The 16178-nt window shown below is 46.2% G+C and overlaps 1 protein-coding gene across 1 annotated transcript in view; it reads right to left on the minus strand.

The window, feature by feature from the left end:
• Positions 1-16178, minus strand: part of FSTL4 (follistatin like 4) — a 368576-nt gene that overhangs the window by 338486 nt on the left and 13912 nt on the right. The window lies entirely within an intron of this gene.

Genomic DNA, 16178 nt, shown 5'->3' on the forward strand with positions numbered 1-16178 from the left:
AACCCATGACATACCTGAACTACTGGAAAACAAAACTTCTTGGAGGTGCCTAAAGAAATCATGCTTCTAAGTGCCCCTTTCAAACCCAACAAAGCACTCAGGAACAGTCTTAGAGCCCTTAAATATCCACCAGCACCTGTAGACACTACACATTCAGGGAAAAACATCATATAATTTTTATTGCACCGGTAGGAAGTGCCCCCAAAACAAGCAAGATAGAGAAAAATCAACAACAAACAATTTTTGCCAGATTTCTGGTTGTTGCAGAGACAAAACAACACTGCTTTGCGTATAGATCTTTCTTGCCATGAGCAAGATCAAACCTGAGTTACTTTCCAGCATCCTGCAGGTGTTACGTGGAGTAACGTGGTTTGTATATTCAGAAAATGGGGCTTTGTCTCTCTTAAACATCCTTGGGATCTACAATCATCGTGAATGGTTGCAGTTTTAATGAAGTTTACTCACATAGAAGAAATATTTTCTAATACAGGTGAATTATTTGCTCCTCTTAATTTGATGAGCTCAAGGAAAATCTCATCTGAAAGCCAGCATCCAGGCAGGATCCTGGCAAGGTCTGGTACCCTCTTGGGCTATTGATTCAGTTCAGTATGTTTTTTTGTTTCAAAAACATACCAATAGCTGGTTTGCTCAATATTTTCATAGAAAATTCCAGACTAGTGCTTGAAAACACTGGCATGAAAAGATGAATTCATAAAAAGCACTTTACAAGCTCAAGTGACACGCTTAGATCTCTGACTTAACCATACCAGCAACCACTACCTTCGCAATACGTACAAGTACACAACCAACACAATCTGAACGTGGCCAACGCCTGCTGATTAATGATCAGTTTATTAGATGAGACAGTAGTTAATGCAGTGTCTCCAGCTCACGCATTGACTCAAAACATTGTAATTCCGCAGCAAACACAAGGAAACCTAACTGCAGGTTGCTGGGTGTCCTGGTTTTGCTCGAGAACCCCCACTCACAGTGTGCCCCTACAGCCTGGAGCATCCTCCAGGAACCCATGGGAAGCGTTGCTCTACCAGGCCACTTCCATCCTTCTGCCTTCAAAACTTTCTATGCTGACACCAAGGAAGCCCGCCTGACAAACAGCCTACAAGACACAGAAATGTGAGGGCTGAAGTGCCTGCCACACATAGCTGGGAGCCTGAATTTCCGAAGAGCAACGAACTGAACCTCCCACCTCATCATTTGGAGCTCAGAATACATGAGTGTACACAGCAGTAACTTCTGCGTGACCTTGGGTACAAGCACACCACTTTCTCCTGCAGATCTAGAGATCCGTCACGTCCTGCTTGAGCACACAACCCGATGCTCCCAAGCGTCTGAGTGCCGAGATTCACTTATTCCTCGTATGCAACCATGCCAGACTTATCGATCCCAGGAGTGGCTGTAACCTTTGGAAACTCTATTTCTCAACAGCACTCAATGTGAGTGAATAGGATCTCAGAGAATTACAAGCTGGAGAAATCCAGCATGAATGCAGGGTTCTTTTTTTAAAGAGTATATAAAAAAGCATTGCCTCTTAATGAGTGCCACGCTGCTGCCCCAGTCCTCTCAGTGACTCAATGGCAGCTTCACCCTCTGCAAACAGAGCCTGACCCTCACTTTCTGGTAGTTCAAGAGTTCCTTGAATCACCTAACTGAAGATCAGGCTCACGTTTCTAACAAACCATGAGAATAATAAAAATAAATAAATAAACCCAGAAAGTTACCTTAGGCTGTTCCACAGCATTCACAAGTTGTGCCTGACACCACACGAAGCCTGTTCAAAGCTCACTGCCACTGCAGATCCACACAGCTGCTACGCGATGAAATACAACTGCATAACTGAAGGTGATGGGATTTTTCTTAGGACTGAATTGAAAGAAATAAGCTCTGATAGAAAACACTACCTGAAATCCCTTTAAGAGTGATGCCGTGGATTTGTGTTAAGAATGGAATAATTCATTAACATCATGTTCAATTACCCCGTTTCAGACAGACCGCAACTTAGAAAAAAAGATGGTGTCTGATTATCCCATTGTCAGGTAAACTGTTGGTGTGAATTATCGGAGGGATCTCATCTTCTTGCACTTACCTGGAGCTCTTAATGGGGTGATGGGAACAGTGCTAATGCTGCTGGGACCTGCAGAGCAGCAGCCTGAATGCTGCACTCCGGGTAACTCCTGGGCTGCCAGCACCTGACCCCTCCCTTCCTGCTTCTGCAGCTGCACAATTCTTGCCAAAATGTGTAAGTTATTCAGTAGCCTCTGAAGACACACTGCCAGTCATAGTATTTGCCCAGAAGCTGCAAAACCTCTTCTCATTTGGGAGAGATTACTGACAGCTAATTCCAGTTGTCAGTGTCTCATAAGTGACAAAACTTGGCCTAAAATGTCCAGGCTAGACCAGGTCTCTTGGAGCTCAAGGGCAGCACTCACAGGGCCACTTCTAGTTGTGTTTAGGAAGCAACGTTTGCTTAAACTCAAGTTTCCAAAGTTAATTTCTTCTAAATGAAGCTTCAATCCATGTAAAACAAAGATTTAAATATTCTGCCTGCAAATCACATTTCCCAATAAAAACGCATTTATCTTGTGTAATGAAGCATTGGTTTTTTTTTTTAAACAACAACAACAAAAAAAATCTATTTCCATCTCCCACCAAGAAGTGGTTTCACACATCCTTTCCACATATGTCAAGAACTGTGAAAGGATGGGGACATTTTTCTATCCTGTGTATTATTAAACATAATAGTCAGCCACCTCTAGAACCCATCATTGATTGAGATAGATGAAGCTATTTAAAAAAAAAAAACTAATGAAGTCTCTTTGGTGCCTCTGAAACTCGGCAGTAAAGATAAATGAGAAACAGTTTCTTGATATCCATTATTTTAAATTACAGATACCAGCTCTGATGCTGTTCTCAAGGTTTATTGAATTTTCATAGAATATCATCAACTTCTACATTCCACACGTGTAATTGAAGCCCAAGACCAAAGTGCTTTCCTCCTGTGTCAAGTTTAAAATGTCACGAGGATGGCCCTGCCACACGGCACCGACTGCCGCGGGGTTGGTGTGCTGCTGGAGCCAAACTGAGCTCCCCCATCAGCGGGGACAGACTGGGAAAAAACTGGGAGAACTTCCCCACTTCTGCTCCTGCAGCTTCTTTGGCAGCCCAATTACCTGGCACTTCTAGCTGTGGATTTAGGGGTAGAGCAATCTAAATCCCAAAGGTTCATTTGTGTTTAGCCCAGCATTGGTTACAGACAGTATTGCCAACGCTCATTAAAAAAAAAAAAAAAAAGTCACTACTTTGGGTCTCAAAATGATGTTACCGACTTCAAATTCAAACAATTTTTCCTTTGTTTGCTCTCTGCATTTTACAGGGTGCCCTTTCTGCTCTAGTCAAAGGGCTACAAATGATAACTTACCACCAACCCCACTCCTCAGCCCTGAGACCATCCCCTCAAACCAACACCAAAGGAGGTTTCCAGCTGCCAGGCTCTGCCCATGCCATTGAGCACATCCCAGTGATGGACACCCTGCTCACCAGCCCAGGAAAACCATGGGGCAGACAGGAATTAAGCATGCCCAAAGTCAAGCCCTTGCACCTCTCCTGCCAAACCTTCAAGAAGGTTTCCCCTTCAGGGGCAGCAGAAATGTAACGCACTCAGCTGCCATCAGGCAAATCAGGTGTGTAATCCCATATGGAATTCAAACCAGAGCTGCTAATGCCATGCACACATACCCTGAGCCCTTCCAGGTCCCTTTTTCTTTGCCTTTGCCAAGGATTATGTTACAGACAGGGGTCTCAGCCTCACGCCTGCCAGGGTCTGGTTTGGGGAAGACACAGCATTAGGTAAATCCTTAATAGCTCACTGCCTTACCCGGTGACTTCCCCTCCAAATGGGCTGCCCACAACTTCTCCTGCTACCCACAGCCTGAGAGCATCCTTGTTTTTCTTCTCTGTATTGCAGACATGGAGCAAGACTTGCAAATGTCTCAGCATTTGGGAGAACGTTAACGGCACAGCAGGAGGGTGCTGCTGCATTGGGCTCCTGTGGTTTGAGGATTTGTGTTATTACAGTGGTATGGGGTAACAGAGCTGCTACGGGGTAATTTAAATTTAATCATTTATTTTGACACTTTTAACATTAACTAGAATGCCACACATGTCTGCAACTGAGAAGCAGTGGTTTAGTGCACATTGCCATAAATCTACGTTACAAAAAATACTCTTTGGTCTACTCTGATTTATCTTCAAGGGAGAGCTGTCCCAAATTGCATAACAAAACATAAGGCTGCTTACATATATAATGCTTTATCTATCAGCCGGAGAAGTATAAACTCATTATTAAAATCTCTAAAACTCATTACTATAATCTCAAAAAAAAACTCTTTAAACTTCATGGAGTTTTACAAGAACTGAATCAGAGCAAGGCTAAGGTTTGGGACTCTGCTGTAAGGAATCTTTTTACCATACAGAAGACTTTTAGATCCAAAAGTAAGATGTTGTTGTTTTAAACGTATTCCACCCCTTAATATTGCCTGTCATTGTTCTAGGTCTGTCTGAAAGTCTTGAAGTGGCAGCTGCAATGGCCTTACTTTTTTTCTTTTTTAATCCTTGCACTCTTAGCTGGGTATGGAGTTCTTCTGAAAGAATCTGCTTGCATAACCTCCCCAAACCTCACTAATGGAGTTAACCTCTCAGTAGAGGCTTCTTTAGCTCTAAGTGCCTTGCAGAAGGCTCTTGCTCTGAACTGCTGACAGCTGTTTAATCTTCTGCCTTTTAATTGCACAGGCTGGTTACAGAGCTCAAATTTGAAAACAAAGCAGCACCTTCTGGAGCAATTTCCGTCATGATACCAAAAACAACAAGAAGCCCCCCATGACCGCTGCCATTTCTGCTTTTCCTGGGACTGCACACAGAGCCAGCACCCAGGAGCACTAGAAGGAACCCCGGGACGGGATTGACCACTGATGTATCTCAGAACAAACTGCTCACTTCCAGCTGATCCTCATCCTTTCCTTTTAGGCCATGGTGTGGGTTACTCTTCTGCTTTGACACTTCTTGGCTGAAAGCACTTGCTGAGGGCACGCACTCAGACGTGGAGCATCTTCCCCAGCTTCTTCCTGCTCCTTGGGAAGGCTTCACAAGGCCACCCACCTGACTCTTCAGAAATTGAGTCCTTTTTTGCCAGGGTATTCCCCAGTAGCCCACTCCCAAAGCACTCAATAAAGATCTTGCAAAGACAGGGCGTGTATATACACTATGGGATCCACTGAATGCTCCATCAGTGTATTTAAAAAACACACATTAGGTGTAAGCTGCAGGGCTGCTTTAATAAAACGGCCATGGTAGAGCCATTTTCTGTAACTCAAACTTTTACATAAGGAACGAGGAGGGTTTATATTAACCCGGCAGTTTTGTGGTCAGGGAAGAAAGCTAAATGGTCTGTGTTTCAGTGCTAATCTCGTGTCAGTGACCTGGTTAATGTATTTACAAATTTTCCTTACCTTATGAAAGTTTGGCATTTCTAAATCCTCTGGAGCACGGGGAGGTGCTGCAGGCTCGGAGCCTCACGGCTGGGGACCTGCACTTGGGCTCTGCTCTCAAATGCTCGGCAGCCCCTGGACATGGTGGCGAGCAGCAACGTGCAGAGACAGCCACTGTCTAGCAGACGTTTCCACGGGCTTCAGAGATCTTTAATTAAGCACGCATGGTACTCCGAGAAAATATAAAAATCCAATTCCAAATATCTTGAGATTTAACTAGATTTTAAAATAGGATAAAGCAGTATGTTAAGGAAGAACAGGAGGAGGAAGCAGTGAGTTAACAAATGAACAGTCCATTTAATATTAGATTACAAAATATTAATCCCTGTGACAGTATCTCCAGATTCCCAGCTGTTTGAAACAATGTCATGGATAGAAATTTTTTAAAAGTTAATATAAAAAAATATTTTAAAATAACCCACAATCAACACCTGCATTTTCTTCCTGGAGTACTTCGAACTAAGTAATTAGGAGAGAGACAACTTAAAGCAAATGGAGAAGGATTTCAAAATAGCCATTTACATTGAGAGTTTCCACATTTACATCCCAGAAACAAAATAAATCAGGCCGTGTCCTCAGCTGGTATAACATGATGTTGTCTCATTGATTTCAATAAAGTGCAGCAGCTTAAAGACTCTGGGCCCTTTGGCATCATCCTTTCATTTAAACTCAGTAAATCAAAATCAGCTCTGCTGGTTTCTGTGGAGTCACTGATCTGCCTTGGGGTAAGCCAGAGGAAAGCCAGGAGCTCCTTTTCAGATGGATTATTACTGCCTCGGAGTTTAAAAGCCATCCCCAGCACGGAGGCTTTAACACGATGGCAGAGGACGGGGACCTTCGTCCCTCTCCAGTTCCCCCTGTGCCAGGTGCTGCCAGCCCCAGCAGCGCTCTCCTTGCAGCTCCACCTCCCCACCTTCACTGCCAGTCTCTTCCCCGGAGCACAGCCTCACCACAGAGTGGTATTGAGTCATTTCTTTCCGGATCTGTGTTTCCCCAGATCTTTAGCCATGATATATCACCGCTAATCAAAGCGCTGCCTCCTCCTATGGCTCTGCTGAGAAGTTATTACCCTTCCCGCTCATCCCGGAGCCGAGTTAATGCAGACAATCTTCCTGATCCGCAGCCTTGCACACGCAATTGTGATATTTCATGTGCTATGATATTTCTCTGCAATAATAGCTTCACCCTTTGAAGATTCAGGTAAAGGACACCAAGACATTTCCAGTAATTAGCGCTCCGGTGAGCCTCACCATCCCTTCTTGGTACCCGGGAGGAGAACTTCTTCAGCACCGCCAGCTTTGACACGCAGTGATTGAAGGGACACGTGGATGGGGAAAAAAAGCCAAGATTTCTATTTGGATTCCCTTTTTTCAAGTGTTTTGAACCTGAGCTATAAACACTTTGACTCCTGTTTTCCAGAAATATTGCCTGCCATGAAGGCAGAGGCTGGAAACCTCGATGAGAATTTACTGGGGCTTTGTGCTGGCTGGGGGAGGTCAGCTCACCCTGCGCATCCTTTGGTTCCTCCACGGGTAGGATGGGGGAGTGGGGGGAAGAGCTGCCTTATTCCACTGGCAGACAAAAAGGAAGAGCAGAACTCAAACACTGCCACCGTGCTCAAGTCTTTTTAAAGAAACCTAAAAATTCAGTGGTTTCCAGGAGGTAACGTGCTCTAACATCTGATTTTACATGCATTAAGGGGAAAAAATAACTAATGTTCAAAAGCATTTTAAAGAAGTTGATGTAGGAAAATGTCGGCTCCTTGATCTGCCCAGGAAAAGCATCTCCAAATCCATTTGCAGCATCATAAAATGTTCACTGATATTTCAATGCAAAAGGAGGGTTTTAAGCCTTACAGAAATTTGAATGTTACAAAAGTGCCTTCTGGAAGAAGAGACATTGCCAAGCACTGGTAAGCGACCTGAGAACGAGAGCTGCAATCTTATGAGCGTGTACATAATTGAACTTAAAAAACACAAAACAAAGAAAAGGCCTGGATCGCACAGTGAAAGTCAAGAAATGTTGAAATTCCTGAAAACGACATGAATTAGAAGAGGTCATATCTGAGCAAAAACTTGATTAACCATGGCAACGGGTAAAAGGCACAACCGGAAAACAGCGAAGCCAGGACCTGGCGTACAACAGAAGAGAAAGGATGAACGAGTGCTGCCTGACACACCGCACAGTTTTGTTTGCTCTTCCCCACCACGAGGCAGCTTCACAATCTCGCCCGCGTTTATAAGGCCAGGGGGTTCCTGCCTCGCACCGTTACGTGCCCGCAGTTGCCATTAATTCCAATAGAGGTTTCAAACAGGCAGCAGCAGCAAAATAAGGTCTTCAAATTCCACCTGTCCTGCAACATTATTTAGTGTCCTACAGGGCAAAAATCTACTACAGCACGGAGCTGTTGTTAAAGTCAATTGAGAAGAAGAGGCTCTGCTTTTCTTGCTGACCAGGTGTGGACGCAGGCACCAAACACAGCGCATAGAGAAGGTGTGGCACTGCTGGAAGGGACTCACCTGCCCTAAAACCACAGTTTCCTTAGACAAGGTTTTCCATCCCTTGTCTAAGGGGGGTAACTGCAGAGCCCTAGGGAGCTCCTTGGGCCAAACCCCGGGCTCCCACAGCTGCAGGCTTTTGGGCTGGGATGCTCCAGCCCCAGCCTGAGGCATCTCCCTGGGTTATTCAGGGGGAAACCCAGCCACACGCCCCCAACCAATGCATTTCCCACCCCCAGTTCGTGCATAGCTCCACGCAGAGGGTCACACACAGCAGCTGCACTGCCATTTAGTTCATTTGCTTGCCACAAAAGTCAACAGGAAAGTTTCCAGCTGCCAGGATTGGAGTTTTAAACAGGGCCAGCTGGAACGGGGCTGACGCGGGGCGCTGGGGAAACCCAGCTCTGCCAAAGCAAACCCCAGACGAAGGCATTACAAAGGCTGTCAAAAACAATGAAAATACAACATTCAAGCAGGCTGCCTCTTTCCCTGTACACACAGAAATCGCTCCGGTTCCATTATTAATGCACTCGGGCTCATTTGTCAAGACTTTTGCAAAAATGAGTTCAAACCCCAGAAAACCTCCAGCATTTTTATGATAATGCTGGCGAGTCTGCGGGATGGCAGATTAGGCTGCACACTGTGCTTCTTCCCAGCAAATCCCTGCCCACCAGTTTAGATTCCTTTAAATCAAAAATGAGGAGAAAAATGAACTGTTTAAAGCACCAGTAAACAAAGTCCTCTTACTAGCAGGCCTTTATCCTCAATTTATGCCTTTTATATTTTCTTTTATATGAAAATGCAGTGCCTTTAGCCCTCCAACTCTGCTACCACTGCCTTTAACACTTCTGCCCATCCAGACAATCATTTATTTACCGTTTCCATTTTTGTTTTCAATTCAGGACGCATGTATTCTTTTATCAGTTATTTATTTAGGACTTCAGCAAATTGATTTTTCCCTTCTACGTGCCCCGCACAACTATAACATTAAAATAGATGAATCCCGTCCTGCCGGCTTGATTTCCTCTCTCCCCACTCATCTGAGTTCCCAAATTCTCCCTCTGCAACTGGCCTCTCGTCTGCAGCATCTCTGGAGTGCAGACTGTGCCCTGAGCAGCACAATACCGATCGTTTAGGTGTTATAATAGCAATAAACTGTAGCAACAGAGAGGGTGAATGAACTCAAGTCTGGACGTGGTATTACCAATATCACAGCTCCATCACAGCTGGGGAGCCTAAAACCTTCCAGCAGCCCCACACATCCCATTTCCCCACCCCAGGGCTTCTATTTAGGCTTGAACCTGACCAAGGAACAAATAAAGAGACCAAAAAAGCTGAAAGGGAAACTCCGAGAGTCACAGACCCAGCTCTTCATTATTCTGCAGGAAAATAAAAGCGTGCTGGTTTGCAGCCTTCCCCCCACCCGTTACAGATGCACACCCAGCTGTGTTCATCTCTCTAATCCCATCTCCCCAAGCCTGGCACATACCCAAGAGACCACGAGGAAAGAGGTTCACGTGGCACGCTGGAGGGGAGAAAATAAGTGCTCGAAGGAAGCTGTGTAATAAATCCACAGCCGTCAGGGAGAGGTGCCCACAGAAACAGAACCGCGTGCGAGCACACTGCTTCAGCCAGCTCTGAAAAATTCTCCCCAAAGTGATAGAAAATGAGATCGAGATGGGCAAAACACAGAACAAAAATTGGAATGCAAATGCCCTGCTACAGCCCTTTGCCCAAATTCCCCTGCATATTTTCTGCGTGGTCTCAGAAGAGCTCAAGGAAAAAACTGCTGCTTCGTTTCCCTTCCCAGCAGCTCCTGCACGGGTCCAGCAGAAAGCTTTCACAACCCAGGCTCTGCCCAAACTCTCGCTGATGGCAACAAACACCCAGCAGAAGCCGATCAGAGCCTAACACAACGCACTTTTAAAACATATTTCATCATCATTAAGTGATGGGTTTATTGATTTATTTAAATAAGACTGGCACACTGCACGCACACGCCGTGGGGCCACACGCAGCATCGCCGTAGTGTTGAGTCACTGCAAAAATCCCCCTCCTGATTTTCCCCGTCGAACTCGTGTCTCTTCGTTCTGCTTTAATGGAGTAATTTATCACCCGATTCCTTTAAAAAGTAACTAATATAGATAGATTGGATTGTACGGTGTGATACATAAAGAATAATAGTCCATTATTAGTAATAAGTTTTCAATATATTAGAGTTTCGTGAGATTGATTAGGAAGTCTGTTGTTTTACTCTAACACCTTTTTAAAGGCTTCTCAATATCACTTCAAGATGAAAAAGTTAAAGGAAGCTTAATCATCAGTTCCCAATGTGACTTGGGAGGAGTGGTGGACTCAGGAGCACGTGAAATTGCTGCTCAAGAAGCCAAATGATGAAGGAGGAAACATTTTATTCCACACCCTGCTTCAGCATCACTCCATGCCAATTGTTCGGTCAATACAAAAAACCTTCCCAAACAGCAGAAAAAAAATCCATTTATGGGTTAAACAGGTGGGGCTTATTCAACTGCCAGTAAGAACTGGGATTTCTTCATTCTCATTTCATTCTTCAGTGAAAGCAGCAACATCTCATCTCCAGGAACTTCAGCAGAGAGGTGTGCTCTTACGGACAAAGAATCTAGTTTATGAGTATAAACTATACCACATAAATATGAACTATACCACAAATTTAATCAGGATCTAAGCAGTGTTCCTTTCCTGGCACAGAAAAGCCTGTGCATCAGTGAAATGGTCGGGAAACGTGAAGGAAAGAAGTGACAAGTCTGTCCAGAAACGAAGAGGACAGAGAAAAGGGAAACTCAAAGAGGGAGCTCTCAGCAGCTCCTGGTACCAAAACGCAGTCACCCTGCCCGCAGCACAGCTACAGCCCAGAGCTTGTCCTCTGGGGCCTTACAGAAAGCTGTTATATTGAAAAATAAAAATAAAATTAAAAAATCCACTAACCTCTGTGAAATGTTGCCCAAATATTCTCATTTGGGCACTGAAATTTCACCCTGAAAGCCATCTCCAAGCTTTCACTAGCGGTAGCTCGGTGGGACAGCACTGCAGCAAAACTCCCTGCACCTGGGCACGATTCCTGCTGCGGGTCGGATGCTCACAGCCAGCAGGGTGTGATAAAAACCCATAAAAACCCCGGTGCCCATCACATCCCAGTAAGCAGCTCGTGGTCAGGCACATCTGTCTGCCAGGGCTGCCAGGTACCTGCGCACACGCACCGAGACGGCACCCAGGGCAACAGCAGAAAATGAGTTCATGTTTCAAGCTATCAAATTAATACGCTGGCAATAGAATATGCAATTTCCTTGTTTATTGCCTTTCAAGTCAATCCCATCGCCAGAGGTTGTCATCTTAACAACAGGGAGAAAATTAATTTGACAGAATATTAAAGCGGCCCTGTTCAATCCTGGGGACCTCTGGGCTCTCTCGAGCTGCATCCCGAGCAGGATGAGCCCCCCCCCAACCCCATTCCCATCCCCTGCAACCCCTTCCCATACACTCGGGGAACAGCAACCGAGCAGAGCTGGGGCAAAAATGGCCTTGCAGGTATGAAAATCCAAACGTACCCGAGGAAAATGATGTTTATTTATCATCCCTGTGATCGCCTGCGTGATTTCTCTTCCACCAGAGAACAAACAAAGATGCTGTTTGTAGTCAGCACAGTTTTAGTTCCTCCAATTTAAGAGAGAAATCTCTGTACTGACTAGCTTCATTCTCAAATCACGCCTTTGGAGCCAGAGAGAAACACTTTGTTTTGGAAATGTCAGAAGGAAACATATATCATTATAACAGCACATGTATTATAAATGAGATATTTAATATTTCAACACCCTCCCCCTTTGGCATTAATTCATAATTTCATCCAAGACTAACTTTACTTGGGAACGGCACCACAGCCACCTCCACAGCCTGCCTGCGCCCAGGGATCAGCGTCACAGCACCTCTTGCAATATTAACAGCCCTTCCCATCAACTCGACCCAAAATCCTGCTCATTAGCAGCAAACCCACCCCAGGAACAGCTCCAGAGGACACACGCCTGCCCCCAGCACCCGTCCTGAGCACCCAAAGCACCCTTGTAGGAAGGGCAGAGCTGGACAGGGTGCTGGGTCTCACATCGACATCAAAATAAAGTGTGATTTCTTCTCCTGTAAGGGCACGGATTGGATTTCCCCCATTATAATCAGTGAGGAGAAAATAAAGAGCATTCGGACAACAAACACCTGCTGAGCAGCAGGATGGGCTTAATCAATAGCCAAGTACACAATTATCTCAGCTGATTTTAGCCTATTTCCATAGAAAAAAATGCAGATTCTGGGAAAAAAAAGAGCCAAAATAAGGAAACGAAGAGCTTTGCTTCTCTGCCACGTGGTGAGGGGGCTCCAGACCCCCCACCCTGGCCAGGCCCTGCTCAGGCTCACCATCTAACATCAAAGGGGCTTCGTAAAGAAAAGAAAAGAAAAAAAAAAAAGATGAAAGCTTTGTTCTAAAGAAAACATCCCGCAATCTTCCTGGCTTGATTTCAGCAGATTACATCTGGCTTTATTCTGCTCTCAGGCCCGTGCATGGCAATCGAGAGCAATTCGCCCAGGAATTAGCAGTGTGCTGAACGGGGCTGCTGCTGCTGCCTGCTTCTTTGGGGCTGCTTGGGCCTTTCCTCCTTCCCCCCCCAAATACTGCTGTGGTTTCTGGTTTAAGGTCATTTCCCCCTGCACGTGACAGTCCTGCCCAAGCTTTAACGTTATTTCCCTAGACCCAAATCAGAAAATACAAACATTTCACAGGCTCCATGCGGTCATCGTTGATAACAAGAGCGGGGAACTTCTCTAGGAACAGCCAGGGCAGGGAAATCCATGTGAACATCTGGGCCGGGGGCTTCTGCTCCTTCCTGCCTGGGAGCTAACCAAACCCTGAAAGCCTCCCTGTCCAGCCCAGAAAACTTCACCCCTACCAAATCTTGGGATCTGGGGCAGTCCTTTCCCTGCTGGTGACCATGTTTAGGGTGTGTTTGTGCCACCCTATTTCTCTCCATTACAAAAGCAATAAAACCAAATGCTGGCGAAGCCAAGAGCCAGGGGGTTGCACCGCCTCATCACGAGCTGAGCTCGGCTGCAATTCATATGAAACCTGATATGAAGCCTCCTGGGTGTCGTGATGTGCTTTATATTACAGTAAGTTCAATACATTAAGGATGCAGAAAATCCCAGCTGGGACTGCAAAGCAGTCCTCGCAGATTCCCCAGGAGCTGGGAGAACAGAAAATCACCGCAGCCCCCCCGGCAAGCACGGGAGCAAAATTACCCCATGCACCAGCAGCCGTGAGGCAACAAAGTATTTTACAAACTTTAATAAATTTAAGCCTTATGAATATCCTTTGCAGAGGGTTATTATTCCCCTGCTCGCATCGGAATGGTGAATTTCTGTGCCCTGGCCGTTCCTAGAGAAGTTCCCCATTCTTGTTATCAATGGTGATCGCATGGAGCCTGTGAAACACTTGTATGGTCTGATTTAGGTCTAGGGAAATAATGTTAAAGCTTGGCCAGGACTGTCTTGTGTAGGGGGGAGTGACATGAAACCCGCAGCTGGGCGCAGCGCCGCCTCTTCCAGCCGTGCCAGCAGCACAGGCTGAGAGCACACAGACCCGTGGAGGGCTCCTGCATCACCTGCCCCAGCTCCGCACCACTCCCAGCCCTGCAGGGCAGCAGCATCCCAAGCAGCATCCCAACCATCTCTTTGCAGAGCAGCTTAAGAGCACGGTACCAATCCCAGCCGGGATCTGCCCGACTAACACGGCACAGCAAGCACCAGGCCGCTCAGCTCCCGTTGCTGGAGATGTAAGCAAACAGATCGGTGGAACCCCACATGCAGCTGATTAATATTTCCTTATCTGCACACAGCAGACCTGAGAAAAGGGAGCATAAATGGCTTCCCACAGGGCACAGGAGCCGGGGCTGCCTCCTCGGTGCCACCCAGGGGCTTCTGTCCTCACCTCTGTCCATGGCCCAGGAGGGGTAAGGACCCCATGGCCCCGTACCCTCACGGCAGAGGCTTCAGAGGTGCTCAGTAACACCCCCACAGTAACTGTGTGTTCAGGATCTGTCCGTGTTCATGGGAATTAGGAGCCTGGGCAGGAGTTTTACTGACAGAAAAAACCCAGGACCAGCTGAGCCAAGTGCCCATCACAAGAAATTCCTTAAATCACCTGTCTTTTCTGAGGCCGTAGGTGCTGGTCAGACAGCAGCCACCACGCTTCACAGGCTCAACATGCAGCTTCAGCAGCGAGCCAGCATCCTCCTCCTCCGCAGGTACCAGCCTGACAGCCAGACAGCCCTTACATCTGCCTTCAACCTGGCAAAAACACGCTCCGAAACATCCCCGAGAAGCGATGAAATCCCTGGGCACTTGTAAATAAATATTGGGCCAGTATTTTAAAGCACAATTCCATTCCAGGCCCCAGCGAGGACAGCACATGTGGTTTTGCATGATAGCTGCTATGTGCCCATCGCACTCGTTACAACCCCAGAAGCACAGACAGGAGCATCACGAGTGATCTGAACAAAGGAGCAGTGCTTCGAGGGGACGCTCCAGCTCCAGCCGAGCAGGTTGGCCTGGGGAATCAATCCCAGGTGTTTGCCAAGCTCAGGGGCTGAATGCCTACCACCTCAGCTGAGGCCAGTCAGAGGATAAAGTTAATTAGAAACAGAAGAGGACATGATGAAATTGCCTAAACATCTCTTGGAAAGACAGTTAAAAACCAGGGCACTGCTGCAGCTCTGCCAACCTCCCAGCCATATTTCCTCGAACGCTGCAAATTGCTCTTAAATACTGCAAAAACAGCTCCGGGAGCACACAGCGAAGGTGTACAGCCCCAGAAGTCACTTACTGGATTCCAACAGGTTTCAGGCTGGATACATACTAGAACATCCCTGCCATTTTTGAGCTGCAGTTCGCTTTTAACCCATATATTATAACACTGAACATGTCAGCCATATATCAGCTGTATAATGCATCAGCCAGGCAAAATGACTGTGGGAATGGACACTGTAGAAGATGTATGTATGGGCCAATACCACACATTTTTTAAGATAAAGCAACATATATTCCTCTCCCTTGCCACCCTGTGTCAGTGCATACACCACACCATCACACCTGCTGCTTACAGGATGCTCTAGGTACTTGTTTTCATCCCTTTTTTGTGCAGGTCAAGGAGGGTGCTGCTGTCGCCCACCAGGACTGTGGGGCCGAGCTGTTTTCCCTGCGAAGATCCCCGCTTGTAAAACTGGGGTGATTTGCAGCAATACAGCTGCACACAGGAAAAACGCTCAAGAGAAACGTGGACAACTCTGCCTGGTTTGAAAAAGGCAAAAGCTCCTATTATACCTGTTATTTCAGTTAATTTCAAATTTTATATCACGCTGAGATATTAACTTTGTTCCACTTATATATGTTTAATGTACTGCGTTTTCAAGTAATTAAAGCAAAATGTTTTATCACACTAAAGCTTCAGAAATATAGGAAGGCAATCATTTAGTCTTATTGAAATAATAAGAGAGTTGTGAATTATGTGTGTGCTTTTTTGGTAATTTCCTTTCATCACATAAAATTATCTTTTCATTCCAGTTCTAGGTGAAGAGCCTGGAAATGTCAGAGCTCCCCACCAAAAGGGGATTTCAGGTCCTGACTGGGTCCAGCCCCTGACAGAAGAGTGAGCTGGTGCTCATTTGTGAGACAGCAAAAATAATGGAAACAAGGGGCAAGCGAGTGCTGATTTACCTTTATAAGGCTCTTTGGGTGCTCAGTGCAAACTCAGAGCATCAATTTGTTCAGCAGTGCCATGCTGCTATGGAGCAGGGGTGTCGCCAGCCCCCCCAGGCTGGGAGCATCCCCTTGTGCCAAACTCTCACCAGCCCATCCCTGCTGTAGGGCCGGGCAGCACCCTCCCAAAGGCAGAAAACCAGCACAAGAGCAGGAACAGCCAACACAACAAAGGCACTGAGCACCTCCATCGCTAACTCAGGAGCCCATCTCTAACTCTGTAAGCCCCCTCACTTACGGAGCCACGTCAGATTGCTCACTTATTGCTGTTTCTTTTGCCTGCATCAGC

Source organism: Aythya ferina (genome assembly GCF_964211825.1).
Source record: "Aythya ferina genome assembly, chromosome: 14".
In the NCBI taxonomy this organism is placed as follows: domain Eukaryota; kingdom Metazoa; phylum Chordata; class Aves; order Anseriformes; family Anatidae; genus Aythya; species Aythya ferina.